The sequence below is a fragment of the Mus musculus genome, chromosome 17 (genome assembly GCF_000001635.26).
Source record: "Mus musculus strain C57BL/6J chromosome 17, GRCm38.p6 C57BL/6J".
NCBI lineage: Eukaryota > Metazoa > Chordata > Mammalia > Rodentia > Muridae > Mus > Mus musculus.
The window spans coordinates 50238019-50253819 of record NC_000083.6 but is presented as its reverse complement, the minus strand read 5'-3'; the positions used below and the strand labels follow the sequence as shown (position 1 = coordinate 50253819).

At 47.4% G+C, this 15801-nt stretch overlaps 1 long non-coding RNA gene across 1 annotated transcript; it reads right to left on the bottom strand.

Moving 5' to 3' along the window:
• Positions 1–7503: 7503 nt before the first annotated feature.
• AY702103 (cDNA sequence AY702103) lies at positions 7504–14612 on the bottom strand. The gene is made up of 2 exons (NR_131975.1): positions 8988–14612; positions 7504–7754 (listed from the first exon to the last, which is right to left on the bottom strand). It is a non-coding gene; the product is annotated as a cDNA sequence AY702103 (long non-coding RNA).
• Between the last annotated feature and the right edge of the window lie 1189 nt (positions 14613–15801).

Sequence of the window (15801 nt, the reverse complement as noted above, 5' to 3'; positions counted from 1 at the left end):
CTGAAGGACAGGAAGGACCATAAATATCACCAGTCTGAGTCCTAGCCAAAGAACATATTGATATCACCTGGATCTTTATACGCATGTTGACATTTTCAGGCTCCCAATGTAGTTTGTGCTTGAAAGTTATCCACACCCTGCTGTTTCGTGGGGTTGTTTTATGCTTGCTGAATAAGTGTGCAGTGGTCAATGCAAGCTAACTGGCCCACGTGGAAGATAGACCTTTTCCACTTGAACAGTGTATTCAAAGAGAAAGAGTCCCAGCTCCCAGTGTTCCCCCAAACTCCTGCCCCGACCTGCATGCTGACAGAAGCAGGACACTATTTCCCTTCTAAGGGAGAGGGAGCCAGCACGTTTCCTTTGAACTGGGTGTTTTGTTACATGCATGTAATCACAGCACTTGAGAGGCAAGGGCAGGAGGATTGCCCGTTTGAGCTCCATCTGGGCTCTGTTGTGAATCCTATGGGAAAAGGGGAGGGACAGGGCATGACTTAAGATGGAAACCATAGCAAATACTGAATTATAATGGGTAAAAGTGACTTTGAGGCCCCTGAGAAGGTAGTTTTATGTGGAGAGCCGGTACGTGCTGCGAGCAATCGCATGCGTGCTGCCAGTAATCTCTGAGGAGAGCCGTGTGTGCCGCGAGCAATCGCCATTATAAGATGGCGCGGGCCTCCGCTGTGCCTAACTAGTAAACAAGCCCTGTACGCAGGTGCAAGAGTGAATTCACTCCTAGTCACTCCCATTCTCGGGGTGTAATAGTGGGGTGATGGGCAAGCAACGAATCGGGAGCTGTCACGCCATATCAGGTGCTGAAACGTCACGCTGCGGGTTATAAAAGCAGCGCCATTTTCCCGGTTTGGGATCTTCCTGAGAAGCAAGCAATAAAGCTCTTGGCGGAAGATTCTGGTTTGTTGCGTCTTTCTTGCCGGTCGAGCGGGACGCATTAAGTGGCGCCGAAGAACCCGGGAAATCAGAACCGTGGGACAAAAGGCTCTACAAGGTACGTACAATCTTGAAATTTCTCCAGAGGTAGAAGCCCTTTTGATTGTTTGCACGGCGATTACACTTTTCCTTTCGGTTCCGTTTTGTTTCCACCACTGGAACTGCTGACTGGTTCTTAGTCGTGGTCAGGCCTGGACAGTGGCAGTATGGGAATCTCCCATTCTATAGTAGTGGCCTTACGCTCGGTCCTGAAGCAGTGTGGCCTAAAAATCGCCACTAAGACCTTAGAGGGATTTGTCAGAGAGATAGACCATGTCGCACTATGGTATGCTTGCTCAGGGTCATTAACTGTCGCCTCTTGGGGACAAACTGAAAGGAGATCTAGTTAGGGAACAGCAGAACGGCAAACTTAAAGCAGGGATTATGCCGCTATGGAAATTGGTGAAATCGTGTTTAACAGATGAGGATTGTCAGCAAATGGTAGAAGCGGGGCAGAAAGTTCTGGACGAAATTCAAGAAAGTCTATCAGAGGTAGAGCGGGGAGAGAAAGTAAAAGTAGAGAGGAAACAAAGTGCACTGAAGAATTTAGGCCTTTCCACGGGCCTTGAGCCCGAGGAAAAGAGATATAAAGGAAAGAATGCCTTGGGAGAGATAAGAAAAAGGGATGGAAAGGGAGAGAAGAAGGGAGATCGAGCTGGAGAGGCACATAAGGAAAGGAGCCTCTACCCGCCACTGGATGAATTTAAGCAGCTAGCTCTTAGTAACTCAGAACCAGATGAAGGGATTAGCGCCTCTGAAGAAACAGACTTGGAGGAGGAAGCAGTTCGTTATAAGGGAGAAAGGTACCAGCAAGATAAAAAACGAGCTACTCAGTCCAGAAAAAGGCAAAAAGCGGCTAGCGAAAGCCAGCTTGCTGCTCGGCCTCCGGACTGTCGGCTTCAGGGTCCTAGTGCACCTCCGCTTTATGTGCAGAGGTAGTGGTCAATTTTTACCTACTCCTCATGTAGGGGTAAACCCTCGTGGCGTCAGGCCATTATAGGTCTGGCAAATGGATGTCACTCATATTTCCTCCTTTGGGAGAAATCAATATTTACATGTTTCTATTGACACCTGCTCTGGTGTAATGTTTGCCACACCTTTAACAGGTGAAAAAGCCTCTCATGTTATACAGCACTGCCTAGAAGCGTGGAGTGCTTGGGGCAAGCCCACAATTCTTAAAACGGATAATGGGCCAGCATATACTTTTACTAAATTTCAACAATTTTGTCATCAAATGAATGTCACTCACCTGACTGGCCTTCCTTATAATCCTCAAGGACAAGGCATTGTGGAATGTGCCCACCGCACACTCAAATCTTATCTTATAAAACAAAAAGCGGAGTTGATGAGACTCTGCCCTCAGTGCCAAGAGTAGCGGTATCTATGGCGCTCTTTACACTTAATTTTTTGAATCTCGACAAGCAGGGACGCTCTGCAGCTGAGCGACATAGCTCAGACCCTGATAGACCAAAAGAAATGGTCAAATGGAAGGATGTTTTAACTGGTCAGTGGAAAGGCCCGGATCCTATCTTAATCAGATCCCGGGGAGCTGTTTGTGTTTTTCCACAGAGTGAAGACAACCCATTTTGGCTGCCGGAATGACTCACCCGCAGGATATTCATCAAGGATGGTGCAGAAGATGCTGACCTCCCGAGGACTGTTCCTGATCCTGACAATGCTGAACTTGTCTCAGGTTCCTAGTATAATGGGCGAGCAGAGATGGGCTATTCTCTCGACTTTCCCTAAACCAATGCCAGTTCACCATGATGCTATAGTTTTTCCAAAATTCTTTACTACTGATAAAACAGGGGATTTGCCATATTTACCCTATGATCCCACCCGAGCACCATTAGGAGAAAATCGCTCTTTACTAGAACAGGGTTCTTTATGTTTTCAAATTAATGGACCAGGAAATTGTATCAACATCACAGCCCGAGCTTTGGGGAAGTTTAATGAGCATCGAGGAGGTTGGGTGAGCACAACCCAAGATACTTCCAATGTAGAGATAACCTTTACAAATCAGACCTTTTGGCACGAGGTAAATTGAGTTAATGGTACATTTCTACCACCTAACTTTTCAGACAAAGAACGTCCACACCAACCAAAAATAGCCCCTCATTGTAGTTTGGAAGATGAAGGGCTGATCCTGCCTTGGTCTGATTGTCAATCCTCCATCACTCGTTGGGCAGATCAGAGTAAAACCTTTTCCTTTTCTCCCAACATGATAGATGACCCAGAGAAGGAATTTGTTATGAAAAGGGGACTTTTCATAGAGGACTTTAGAATGCATCCCTTTCACAAGTGGGTGCTTTGTGGAGTCAATGGCAGTTGTACAGAACTCAATCCTTTGATCTTTATCCAGGGAGGAGCAGTTGGAAAGGCTTCTTTTACTGGCATCTCAAGATTTGCTCAGTATTGGGGAGTACATGATGCCTCCCAGGACTCTTATGGATATACTAATACCAGTGTAGAGATCACTGGGTTCAATAAAACTTTGGTAAACCAGATTAATTATCCATCTACCCCAGTCTGTGTTTACCCCCCTTTCTTGTTTATTTTTTCAAATGATTCATTTGAAGTCTGTTCCAATGATTCTTGTTGGATTTCTCAATGTTGGGATGTAACAAAGAACACCCATGCCATGGTGGCACAGATCCCACGTTGGATCCCTTTTCCGGTGGAAACACCCTCCACCTTATCTATGTTTCGACAAAAGAGAGATTTTGGCATTACTGCTGCCGTGATCATAGCAATTTCAGCCAGTGCAGCTGCTGCTACAGCTGCAGGGTACGCTATGGTTAGTGCGGTTCAATCAGGCACAAAATTAAATCAGCTTTCAGCAGATCTGGCTGATGCCATCACTGTCCAAACTTCTGCTAGTACCAATTTAAAGGGAGGGCTGATGATTTTGAATCAGCACCTTGACCTGGCGGAGGAACAGATAGGTGTTCTATACCAGATGGCCCAGTTGGGTTGTGAAAGAAAACTGGAAGCTCTGTGCATTACCAGTGTCCAATATGAAAATTTTACTTATGCAGCTAATCTGTCTAGACAGCTTTCTTTATATCTTGCAGGAAACTGGTCTGAAAGATTCGATGAGACCCTTGAGGCCCTGAGAGTGGCCGTTCTAAAGATCAACTCGACACGAGTGGACCTGTCATTGACAGAGGGCCTCTCCTCCTGGATTTCATCTGCCTTTTCTTATTTTAAGGAATGGGTGGGAGTAGGTTTATTTGGCGTTGCCACCTGCTGTGGACTTGTGGTCATGCTCTGGTTGGTTTGCAAGCTCAGAACCCAACAAACACGTGACAAGGTTGTGATAACTCAAGCACTTGCTGCCATCGAGCAAGGGGCCTCCCCTGAAATCTGGCTATCTATGCTCAAAAATTAATTGACATTGGTGGCTGGCCTCTTTTATAGAGTTCACCCTAGGTCATTTAGTAATTAATGTCACAATGCACTGCGGTATCCAGGGACGGGCAACTTTCCTCATGCACAGATCAACCTAAGACACGGGGCCCGGTGGCGATAGGGTTACCCTATGACAGGAAAGGTTGTGACATTGGAGGAATGACCTAAGACAGGAGCCACAGCGGATGGGCATAATTACACAGGCCTAGACCAGCCTCAAATTTTAATAAAATAAAAAGGGGGATATGTGGAGAGCCGGTACGTGCTGCGAGCAATCGCATGCGTGCTGCCAGTAATCTCTGAGGAGAGCCGTGTGTGCCGCGAGCAATCGCCATTATAAGATGGCGCGGGCCTCCGCTGTGCCTAACTAGTAAACAAGTCCTGTACGCAGGTGCAAGAGTGAATTCACTCCTAGCCACTCCCATTCTCGGGGTGTAATAGTGGGGTGATGGGCAAGCAACGAATCGGGAGCTGTCACGCCATATCAGGTGCTGAAACGTCACGCTGCGGGTTATAAAAGCAGCGCCATTTTCCCGGTTTGGGATCTTCCTGAGAAGCAAGCAATAAAGCTCTTGCCGCGGAAGATTCTGGTTTGTTGCGTCTTTCTTGCCGGTCGAGCGGGACACAATAGTTTTACTTGAGGCACTTGCAAAAGGCTATAAATGGAGGTGCCTTGGGCAGGAATATACACTCGGGCATGAGTATGTGGTATGGTGAGAGGACAGAGTTCTTGACTGTGACTCCATCAGGGACTGTGTGCACTAGCTGTGTACAAGTCTAGGGTGGAATGGGCACCTCTCCCTAAGAGTTCAGATATTTCCTGGTGGCCAGGCATGTGGGGTTAAGCCTCTGCAATGGCCTGTGACTAGATCTAAAACTTTAACTATAGGGTTTATCCTAGAGCCAAATCCTTAGCCATAGCCAAGTCCTCTCAACTAGTGCCTGATGGTACATCCTTGTAACAGGACAAGACAGTGCACAGCTTTTCCATCTCATATTCCTGTGTAGGCCATATTCAGGTTTAACTAGAATTTGATCTCCTTGATGGAGAGTCCTGTGGAAAATTGTCCAAACCTATTCTAGAAACCCAAGGTAGGGGGTGTCCTAGATAACTTACCTTAGTTTCTGTGAAACTGCCTGCTTGTGACTTCCCCCTCCAGAGAACCACTTGTCTTAGCCTCTGTCAAATTGTTTGCTTACATGAAGGCCCCGTCCACCAAGCTTCAGAGCAAGATGCTAAGCCATGGTTTCTGTCCTCAGAAACCCCTTGTTCCTTCTAGTCATTTGGGGCTACACATAGGTTCCCCAAATACCTGAGTGTAGTCTCAGACAGCTGGAGTAAAGATTTTCAATTGGCTGTAAACCATGTCCGAGTGGTCATCTCCAGTGGACTCCTTGTAAGACCCGTACCCAAATTCTCACTTTTAAACTACATAGGTCTATATATCTAAAATTCATTTTTGAGAGCAGGAAGAGATAGCTCAGGTAAGGTCATGTGTATTTATTCCAGATGACCGAGGTTTGGTTTACAGTGCTACATGGTGGCTCACAAATATAAGTAACTCCATTTCTGGGAGACCAGTGATGCCTCTTGTGACCTCCATGGGGCTCCTTATCTGTGGTGCACGTATATACTCAGACATATAATGCACATATTTAAAAAAAAAAAAACAACATATGCCCGCTGGAAAGATGATGGCTCAGCTGTTAAGAGCATTGACTGATCTTCCAGAGGTCCTGAGTTCAATTCCCAGCAACCACATGGTGATGCACAACCATCTGTAATGGAAACTAATGCCCTCTTCTGGGGTGTCTGAAGACAGCTACAGTATACTCATACAGATAAATCTTTTAAAAAAAGAACTTTAAAAACCATATTTCTTACAAATACCATCAGGTTGCAGTTTTATTCTGTCACAGTTTGTGTTTTAACCAGTATGCTTGGCATGCCTTTTTTTTTTTTTTTTTTCTGTTGCAAGCTCTTGGGGGAAACAGAGCTTTATTTAAGCTCAGTTTCAGAACTTTTTTACTCTGTTGCTGGCTCCACAGTCTTTAGGCTGTTGTTAAGCATTACTCCAGGATAGCAGGAGACTATGGCAGAGGCTGCTCCTTTGATGTCAGCCAGGAAGGAGATGGGGGTGGGGGGTGAGAGGGGTAGGGGTGGGCAGAGACGGGGGTGGGGGGGAGGGAGAAAGAGAGAGAGAGAGATCAGGAGCCCATGACAGAAGCTGTTCCCTTGATGGCAGCCAGAATGGACAGACAGACAGGTGGACAGATGGACAGACAGAGGGAGGGAGAGGCAGACAGAGAGAAACAGAAAGTCAGAGGCAGAGGGAGAGGTGTGTGGGTGGATGAAGATGCCTGCCTCAGACGACAAGTGAGAGAGACGCCTGGACAACTGGACAGGACTTGCACCAAACCTTACAAAATTAGCATATGAGAAACCACGTTGACACAAAGGACTCTGGAAAGCCTTCCTACCCCACCAGGCCAGCTAAAACCAGCTGTGCCCTGCCAGAGGCTCACAGGCACTGCAGAACTTCTGACAGTAACCTTAGGCTCATATAAGACGCAAGAACACAGCCCTGTGTGGAGATTTAAGATGTTTCGAGGGTGTGTACACATGAAATGGAATGTAGAGCTACACGGCACAGACACAGCACATAGCGTACACCGCACACACACACACACACACACACACACACACACAGAGCCCACCATTATGCAGGCAAGACAAAAAGCCTGTACTGTGGACAGAGAAAACCCCAACTCCTTGTACAGTGGGAGCTTTGAGCTTCTAGACTTTGCCTCTTTGTTCCAGCTTGATACCTGACTTGGTGTGTGCTTTCCCTTGGCCACACTGTCTCTGCTCCTATATGCTTCTGTCCAATAGTTGGGGGGACATGGGGACCTGGAATCCTGCTGCAGGTGCCCTCCTAATCCAGATATGATCCTTGAAAATCACAGCTCCGGTGACCTGCTTCTTCCCAATCACCCATTCAGCCGTAGCTACTGGATTAAGTAGGTTAGAACCCGCTGGAACCATCCGCTTCCTCAGAGCGCGACACTGGACAGCAAATCTTCAACCCACAAGCTTAGAGGTACTTTGGTGGATATTTACATTTATTTGTGTGAATGAAGATTCCTGAAAGGAAGGAAGCTGTGTCTGGTTGTGAACAAAACCTGGAAGGAGTCTGGGTCTGCAGAGATTGATGCACTCATCGGAATTGTGGGAAATATGGACTTTTGCAGGTTCAGAGGCCAATTTTGCAGGTTCAGAGGCCAATTACTTTATCTTGGGCTCATTGTAGCCTTCTGGAACAGCCATTTCTTGCCCCACTCTGTAACGGAACTAATACCTGGTCATAATAAATATTAACATCTTAGAAGCGATTAACTTTGCAGAATACCAGTGTCCATCAATCCAAGAGCTAAGAATGTAGTCAGATAGCATCCTGGACCCCCATCTTGTACCCGCCTCTCTGCTGTTTTAAATTTGCCTTGATGTATGCCTTCCTTTGTTCTATAAAACTATACCAACTCTGTGAAACTGCTTCTATGTTGGAATATGGCATTTGGTGTAAATTAAGCCTAAGTTCCTGGACCACAGCTCCACAATAGACCAATTTGAAGTTCCTTTAAGATGAGAGCTGTGGTTATGCCTCTCTTTGGACTTCGTATCTATTTCCTCTCTTCTTTGCTCCCATTTTTCTTTCTGTCTTCTTTTGGATTATTAAGATTAGGTTAATTTTTATCTTTTTGCTTTAGCTCCTTTATAGACATAATAGCGCTAACTCATTTTCATATTTTATAAACATGACATATCTTAGCCTAAACTTGGGTAATGAAGTTTGACCCAAAGCAAATTTTGTAAGTTATCTTAGTGTGATGTCTTGAGTGTGCTGTGCCACAAACCTAGATAGAAATGTTTGTTGTTTCTTCAATGTCAGGACTTATTGAATAACAATAAATTCATAAAGCTGAGCAATTTTAATAGCAGCAATTTGCTGCTACCTAATTCCACCTACCCTGGTAACCTCACCATGTTTTTTTTTATTATTATTATTGTTTATTTATTCTTGGGTTTTTTTTTTTTTTTTTTTTTTTTTTTTTAGTCAGGGTCTTACCATGTGTGGGCTGCCTTGGAACTTGCTATGTAGATCAGGTTGACCTCAAACTCACAGAGATCCATTTACCTTTGGCTCCTGACTGCTGCAACATCAAAGCTGTGTGCCACCCTGGCCTGCTGAGAACCGTGTTCTTGATCAATTACACGTTGCTAAATTTAACTGGACTCAATTTTTCGTTCAGCGTATCCTTCAGCATCCTATTAGGCCACTGCTCATTCACTTCAATTCATTCACTGCTCTGTCCCCTCAGCCACTATGCTACTGTTTTATGTTTTTAAATGTAAGCTAGCAATAACATTATAGTAGGCTTTTCCCTGTGGGAATAGCGAGAATACTCCCATTAACATCTTGAAGCAGAGATAACCATGACCTGGTAACCATGGCAACAAAATAGCCAATACATGGGTGATGGTGTATGCCTCAGGAGAATGGGGTTGGGGGGGCAGGGCTCCAGACCCTCACCTGGGATTCCAGTCGTTTTCTCTTGATCCAACCAGCCAGCAAGCAAGTGACCTTGGCAGACGTTAGAGTGTACAGGAAGTGATGGTTAACAAGGTCGGGGTACTCTCTGTGATGAAGCCTTCAGAGATTATTAATCACTATGGGGTGGGGCTTTGTGGATGCAGCTGTGTGGGGTTCACCCATGCTCCTGTTAAGTAGCCCTTCACTGTGTTCCTTCAAGGAAGCCCAGTAAACTCGTCCATTCACCAAGCTGGATTGGGTGCGGTCCTTGCTTCAGTCCATCACTGATGTTCCATTACAGTGAGTAGACATTTGTTCACATCTGCCAGGGAAGTGTTAATAAAACAGATAGTAACTACAGCGACACGCTGTTCTGCTGCTGTTACTCAACCAGCCAGTTATCTCTAATTGCAGGAACTGTTTTGTAATAAATACAACATAAAATGCACTATTTTAACGCTTGTTCTATTTTTGTTTGTGGAGAGAATCTCAGGACGGAGCTCAGGTTGGCCTTGAACATGAGCTCCACCCCCTTCAGCATCCTGGATGCTCAGACTGCAGGTGCGCACCATTGTGCCTGGCCCATCTTAACCGTTTGAAGTGTACAGCTCAATGGTCTCAGCTGCCTTTGTTCTACAGCCGCCTCCAGGGTCCATTCACCTAAGAGCTTCACTACCCTCAACAGAAACTCAGACTATTAAGTTCTGCGAGATGCAGGTAGGTGCCGGTCCCTCGGGTGAGCCTTTCTCTGTACTGCTAGCTCCGGACATGTGTGCCCACCAGCACTCTACTCAATACCTGAAGGATCCTGTTCACATCTTTGGGGATCTCTCTGGATAGTTCTGGCCTCACCGGAACTCCGTGTTCATTAGCAGCTCTCCGGACTCATAGGCTTGCGCCTTTAATCCAGGCGTTCCTGCGCTCTACCTCCGTTTCCTTTTCCCCACGCTCCTAGAAAGCCACTCAAGATGGCCAGCTCCCCTTGTTACCAGGAGTCGGTGGTCTTTACCATAGTTCTTCAGTCTCCTAAAATCATTGACTTGGCATATTGATTGTGGCTATTTCAAATGGAAAGATACAGTTTCTGTTCCTCTGCCTTGTGGCCAAAGAGAAGTCTATGTGGGGAAAAGGGCTCAACACTCTGGCTTCTGGGACCACTGTAAGGCTGCTGCCAGGAGACCGGGCCAGCTCAGAAAGGGACTGTGGGTCCCATAGCCACCTCTAAGGATCTACTGAGTCTCACCCGTGGAGCCTTGGGGAGTGTGCTGGAACCGTGCCTGTGGCTAAGTCCTCTTCCTCGGCGGCGCCTCCTGGGTCAGAGTTTTCTACCAGGGAATAAAGAGTGCTGCCGGAGCTGCCCACTGGCCGCCCTCTGTGAGGAGCAGTGCGGGGCACACGGGAGATTGCTACTCTCTTCAGTTACCCACGCTTGTTTACAGAGACTGGGACAAGGAAACCTGGGCAGGAAGCAGAGGGAGGAGCAAGGAACCCTCTTTGGCTTGCCCAGAGATTCAAAAGACACCTGCACATTGGACAGGTCCCTTCCACCGTGTAAACCAGTCCTGTGAGATGAGGGTTTTGCTAACCTTGTGGGAGGACAAAGACTGGAGGCCTAGCATGACTCGCTGTGAGGCCACAGTGTATCCTCTCAACCCTTGTCAGGTGTCCTCCTTTCCCTTGGGATTGCTGTTGCCACAGTGCATGTGTCCAAAGACCACATGTGTCATACTGTGAGTGACATTCAGAGTTCCTACCTCTGGCTTTTCCATCATCGAGTCTCTAGGTGACAACATGCAGATTATTAGAAATGCTGTTAAGCAAATAACTTTCCATTTATTTCAAGTCATTTGAGGCTAAAAGGCTCTTCCAGCTGCTGGTGGAGAGCCTGGGATGAGGTCAAGCTGAGCGCCTCAGACCCCATGTCAGCGGTCTATATTGGGAGGGCAGGGGCTTCACAAGCATGGAGATTTTCAGGGCATCCTCATGCTGTATGGCCTCCTGCCTTGGCTCTAATCCTTTTACTATCTTCCTCCCTCCGAAGGCTAGTTCATGCCCACAATCAGATGGGCATTGTAGATACTGGACCAGAAGGAATGGCAAAGGACCAGGGGTCATGAAACCATCCACAGCCCTCATGTAGAGCAGTTAGTCCCATGATGGCCGCCACTCTGGAGTTGAAGGTAGACATTGGACAGGGTCCACTGCTTTGTCATCCAAGCTGAGCTGGAATGGCCTGGAGGACTGAGATTGTTGGCCACCTCCACTGGGGTGAGTAGGGTAAGATAAGAGTCCTGTCTTCCGAAGCAGGATAACCAAAGGTAATGTTTCTCCTGCTTTCAACTCAAGGCTTGCACAGGACCACTATCCTCCCTCTGCCTACTTTGTGACTTGCAAAGGTACTGCGCTCACTGGTGGCTCTGTGTACCCATCCACACAACTTACCCAAAGGTCAGACTAGTGAAGTAGCCCCTGGAGTGGAGTCTTATAGGGATGACTCGCAGCCCTCATCCTAAAGTTTTCCTCTTTATGTTCATAATTACACTGTGATGAACGCTAACTACAGTGCTGGAACTGGAGACGGTGAGACTTCAAAGGTCACTATCCCCTCTGGGTGGAGCCTTGATTCCTCCAGAAGCAGATAGAGATGTTTTCCTGTGGCATAGCAACGCAGACATGGCCTCAAGAGAAAACATACATACTCAGAGATCACTTTTTAAAAATTTGTTTTGTTTCTGTTTGTTTTGTTTTGAGGAAAATATATTTTTTAATGGGGAAATTTCCTCTCAGGGTAGGTGTGAAAATGCATTTGCTTTTCCAAGAGACAGGGCCTGGGACAGTGGACAGGGGTTCCTGGGACCTGTGGTGGCTGGCCCATGCTGATAGGGCTTAGCTCAGGAGACAGCCTCTCTAGATAGATGGGCCTGCTTGATTGTGCGTTTATACTTCTGTGGAAGGTGAGCTGTGTGCCTAGGCTTTGGGTTGGTGAACACAGCAAATAATTCCTTGTGCTTTCTGTGTTTCTGCCATGAGACTCCTGAGGTGGCAGACCTTCCTACTCACCTGAGCCTGGAGTGATTCCTTATACAGATTTTTTTTGAGGTCAGTACTATTGGCCTGACCAAACCCCAGCTTCCCCTTGTGGTTCAGCTACCTGTCCGGGCATGAACACTCTACTCACGACTGAGCCTCGGAGTAGGGGGTTGACAAGGACTTCACATTTTGCAGGGTGTTTTTCTGGATTTTGCTTTTGGAAGTCAAAATTGATATAATTTTTTTATGCTGTCCTCGAACATCTTTTTTGTTTTTGCAAGTAGGGAAGAGAAGCTTTCATGAGTACTGGGACCTGTAGGCTTGGGCAGGTCTCATCTCTGTCAGGAAAATATGTCCTGCCTGGGACATGGACAGTCCAATGTGTGGAAATGGAAAGTCAAAGGCTCCTGGGGTCTGGGAGTCTTGTCAACATTCCCTGCTCTTGACAAGAAAGAACACCTGTCTTGGAAAGATAATTTTCTGGTAGAGAACACAGTCTTGAAGCTAGATCCTGAGGACCTGGAGGCAGGGATATCTGCAGCCAGCAGGACCTTGGAGGCACCGTCTTGAAAGAACATGCCAGTGGTACAGTCCTACCACTGACATCGGTAGCCGAGTCACAGTGAGATGTGTTCAGGCATAAGTCTTCTGGATCCTGGAAAATAGTCGTGGAAGGGGAATATCTTTTGCTGGTCTGCAGTGATTCTAAATCGCTCAGCTGCCCCTTGTTAAGTTTGAGAGCTTGCCATCTCCCTGGCTTCCATGTTGAGTGCCTAGTCACAGGGCTCCTGCTCCTCCTCTGCCTCCTCCAGTCCCCATACCTCTAGTACTTGGTAACTGGGGTGCCACACTGATCTCCCAAACTGACAGCCCGTGGTAGAGATCTCCAAAGGCCACACCCTTACTCTCCTGGGGCTCATACCTATCCTTGACTAGGTTTGAACCTGGCTCTGGGTTGCCTGTCCAAGATCCAAGAGCCTTATCACTGGGCCAGTCTCTGCCCACAATGCAGTGTGTGGTGCATAGGGAAGTCACATTGTCCTTCTAAACACTTTGGGTGCCTCAGATGGCCAATTGTTGTCATTAGATGGACTCCCTCTCAGGAATTTGAGCTGGCGGGTAGAGGGAGCAGTCTGCATATACTAGAAGCCATTTTTGTCCTCACTTCCTCTTCTGAACTTTTCTGAAAAAGCTCTCCCAGGAAATCATCTCTAGAATCCCAGCAGGTCGGAGAGGGAGTCAGAGGCTGTGGGAAATGGCAAAGCTACAGACCTGTTTGTGTTGGAAAGATGTAGGATTTTGAGGTCTCTGAGAAGCAAGCTCCATCTTTTTGCCTCACCCAAAAGGCATCTTCTTGTAGGAATGAAGGCCCATTGGGAAATATTCTTGCAGGTGGCCCCATCATTCAAGGATCACTGCTTCTGAGCTTCCATATTTGTCTCTGGGTTTTCAGAACTTGTCTCTGAGTTTTCAGGCAGGACCACTGTGTGGTCCACAGCAATTCCTTGACAAGTGCCCACAGGCACCTTAATGGCATTGTAATGGCTCCACTTGCTGCTTGAGTGGTTTTCAGTATACCCTCTAGCTGCTGTTTTCCTGGGGAGACTAGCTGGGGACTTGGTGAGTCACTTCTTGGCTGTCTGACATAGCAACTGTCCACCCGTGTCTCGGAGACAGCCTCTAGATCTTTGCCCAGGGAACCCTCTGGGATCCTGTACAGATCTCTCAGAGATCTTCCTGCAATGTTTGTCAGATCCTTGCAAAGGTCCTTCCAAATCTGGAATATGGCTGGACCCATTGATGAGACAGGCGCTCCTGTGGAGGCTCCTGGGTGGCTTTTATCTGCCAGTGTTGAGGAAGATGGAGCTTCAGGATTAACTTCTGCATGACCCATCTCTGGGAGTTGGTTCTCAGACTTTACCAGATGATATCTGGATCTTGTAGGGCCAGTGGCCCTGGTTGTTGGCCTTTGTGCTTGGATGAGAAGGTGTTCAGGGCCTTGGAACTCAGGAACCATCCAGCTCTGAGGTGTGACAGTGTCCCAAGGGAAGGGTTTCTGGAGACACGGGGGCCCAGGAACCACACATCTTTGAGAGGAAGTCTCCTTCCTCATTGGAGGCTTCCCAGCTCCAGGGAAGGATGTCCCCAGCTGAGCTCAGGAGCCTCAAGCCTACTCCTTCTCTTCCTTTCTTGTCTTCATTGCTTCTTGTCTTCTTCCAATGAGAGAAGAACATGACAGCAGAGCTCATGAAAGGCATTCATTGGTGTGTCCACAGTATGGAAGAATGCATCCTGGAATATTAGTGCCTATGGTTTCAGGAGAGTGCAGAGAGCACTTGCTAATTGGACAAAGTCCAGTGCTTGTATAGGTGTTCTTAGGGCATGGACCTTTCTAGAGTAAGATTTCCAGAGTGAGGATGGCTGGCATCTCAATTTCTGAGCCTGAGGGAGCTCAGGGATTGGTGAGTTTACCTGTTCAGGGATTGGTGGGTTTTGATGTCCAGGGATAGGTGAGTTTCTGTGGGAAGTTCAGGGTTTGGTGGATTTTCCTATTCAGGAATTGGTGGCTTTTATTCAGGCTTTTCACCTAGAATTAGCATAACGTGGGTGGGGCCTGTTGACATGCTGGAGATGACCCTTCTGACAGTTATGACAGTTAGTGGGGTTCTGGGGGAGGGGCCTGGCTGCTGGAGAGCCTCAGTCTCAGCCAGGACCATTTTCTGAGTTGAGGTTTACAAACTTTATAAAGTGTACAGAGTTTACAAAATATATAGAGTTTGCAAAGGGAGTCCAGGGCAGGAAAGCCATTCCTGGCACTTGAGTGGCCTGCATATCTAACCCAGGTGTTGTCATGAACCCCTTTTTAAAGTGTTGTTCCAGCTGCTCTCAGAGCTCTGGGTAATCTTGACAACATTCCCTTCTCTTGACAAGAAAGAACACCTGTCCTGGAAAGATGATTTGCTGGTAGAGGACACAGTCTTGAAGCTAGATTCTGAGGACCTGGAGGCAGGGATATCTGCAGCCAGCAGGACCTTGGAGGCACCGTCTTGAACAAACACACTAGTGGTACAGTCCTACCACTGACATTGGTAGCTGAGTCACAGTGAGCTGTGCACAGACCTACATCTTCTAGATCCTGGAGAATCGTTCTAGAATTGGACTACCCTTTGCAGGAAGTCTAAATCTCTCAGATGTCCCTTGCTAATTTGAGAGCTTGCCATCTCCCTGGCTTCCATGTTGAGTGCCCAGTCACAGGGCTCCTGCTGCTTTGCTTCCTCCAGTCCCCAGTACCTCTACTACTTGGTGACTGGGATACCATGCTGCTCTCCCAAACTGACAGCCCACGGCAGAGATCTCCAAAGGCCACACCCTCTCGCTCCTGGGTCTTATACACACCCTTGGCTTTGGCAAACAGGACGATGAGACCACATTTGCTGGCAATTGGCAGCTGAAGGACGACACCCTGAAAGAAGATGTGTTGTCTGTTCCACCACGGTCCCCACAGTTCCACATCATCTCTCCAGCTTTAAGGAGACCCCACCTTCCCTGCTGTGGCTTTCCAAAGCATCCAGAAGCACGCTTGCCGGCCCAGGAGTGTCCCAAATGGTGGGATAAAGTAGAGGAAGCATTTTAGCGCTTCTTACTGCTACATCAGTAATTCTTGACACCCAACCCCCTTTCAGATTCTCTCTTCCTCCTCCCTCTCAGCAACACACAAGGAAGGCGTGTGTCTCAGCTGGCAGGCTGCTTGCACAATACACACCGGAAGCTCTGGGTTCCACCC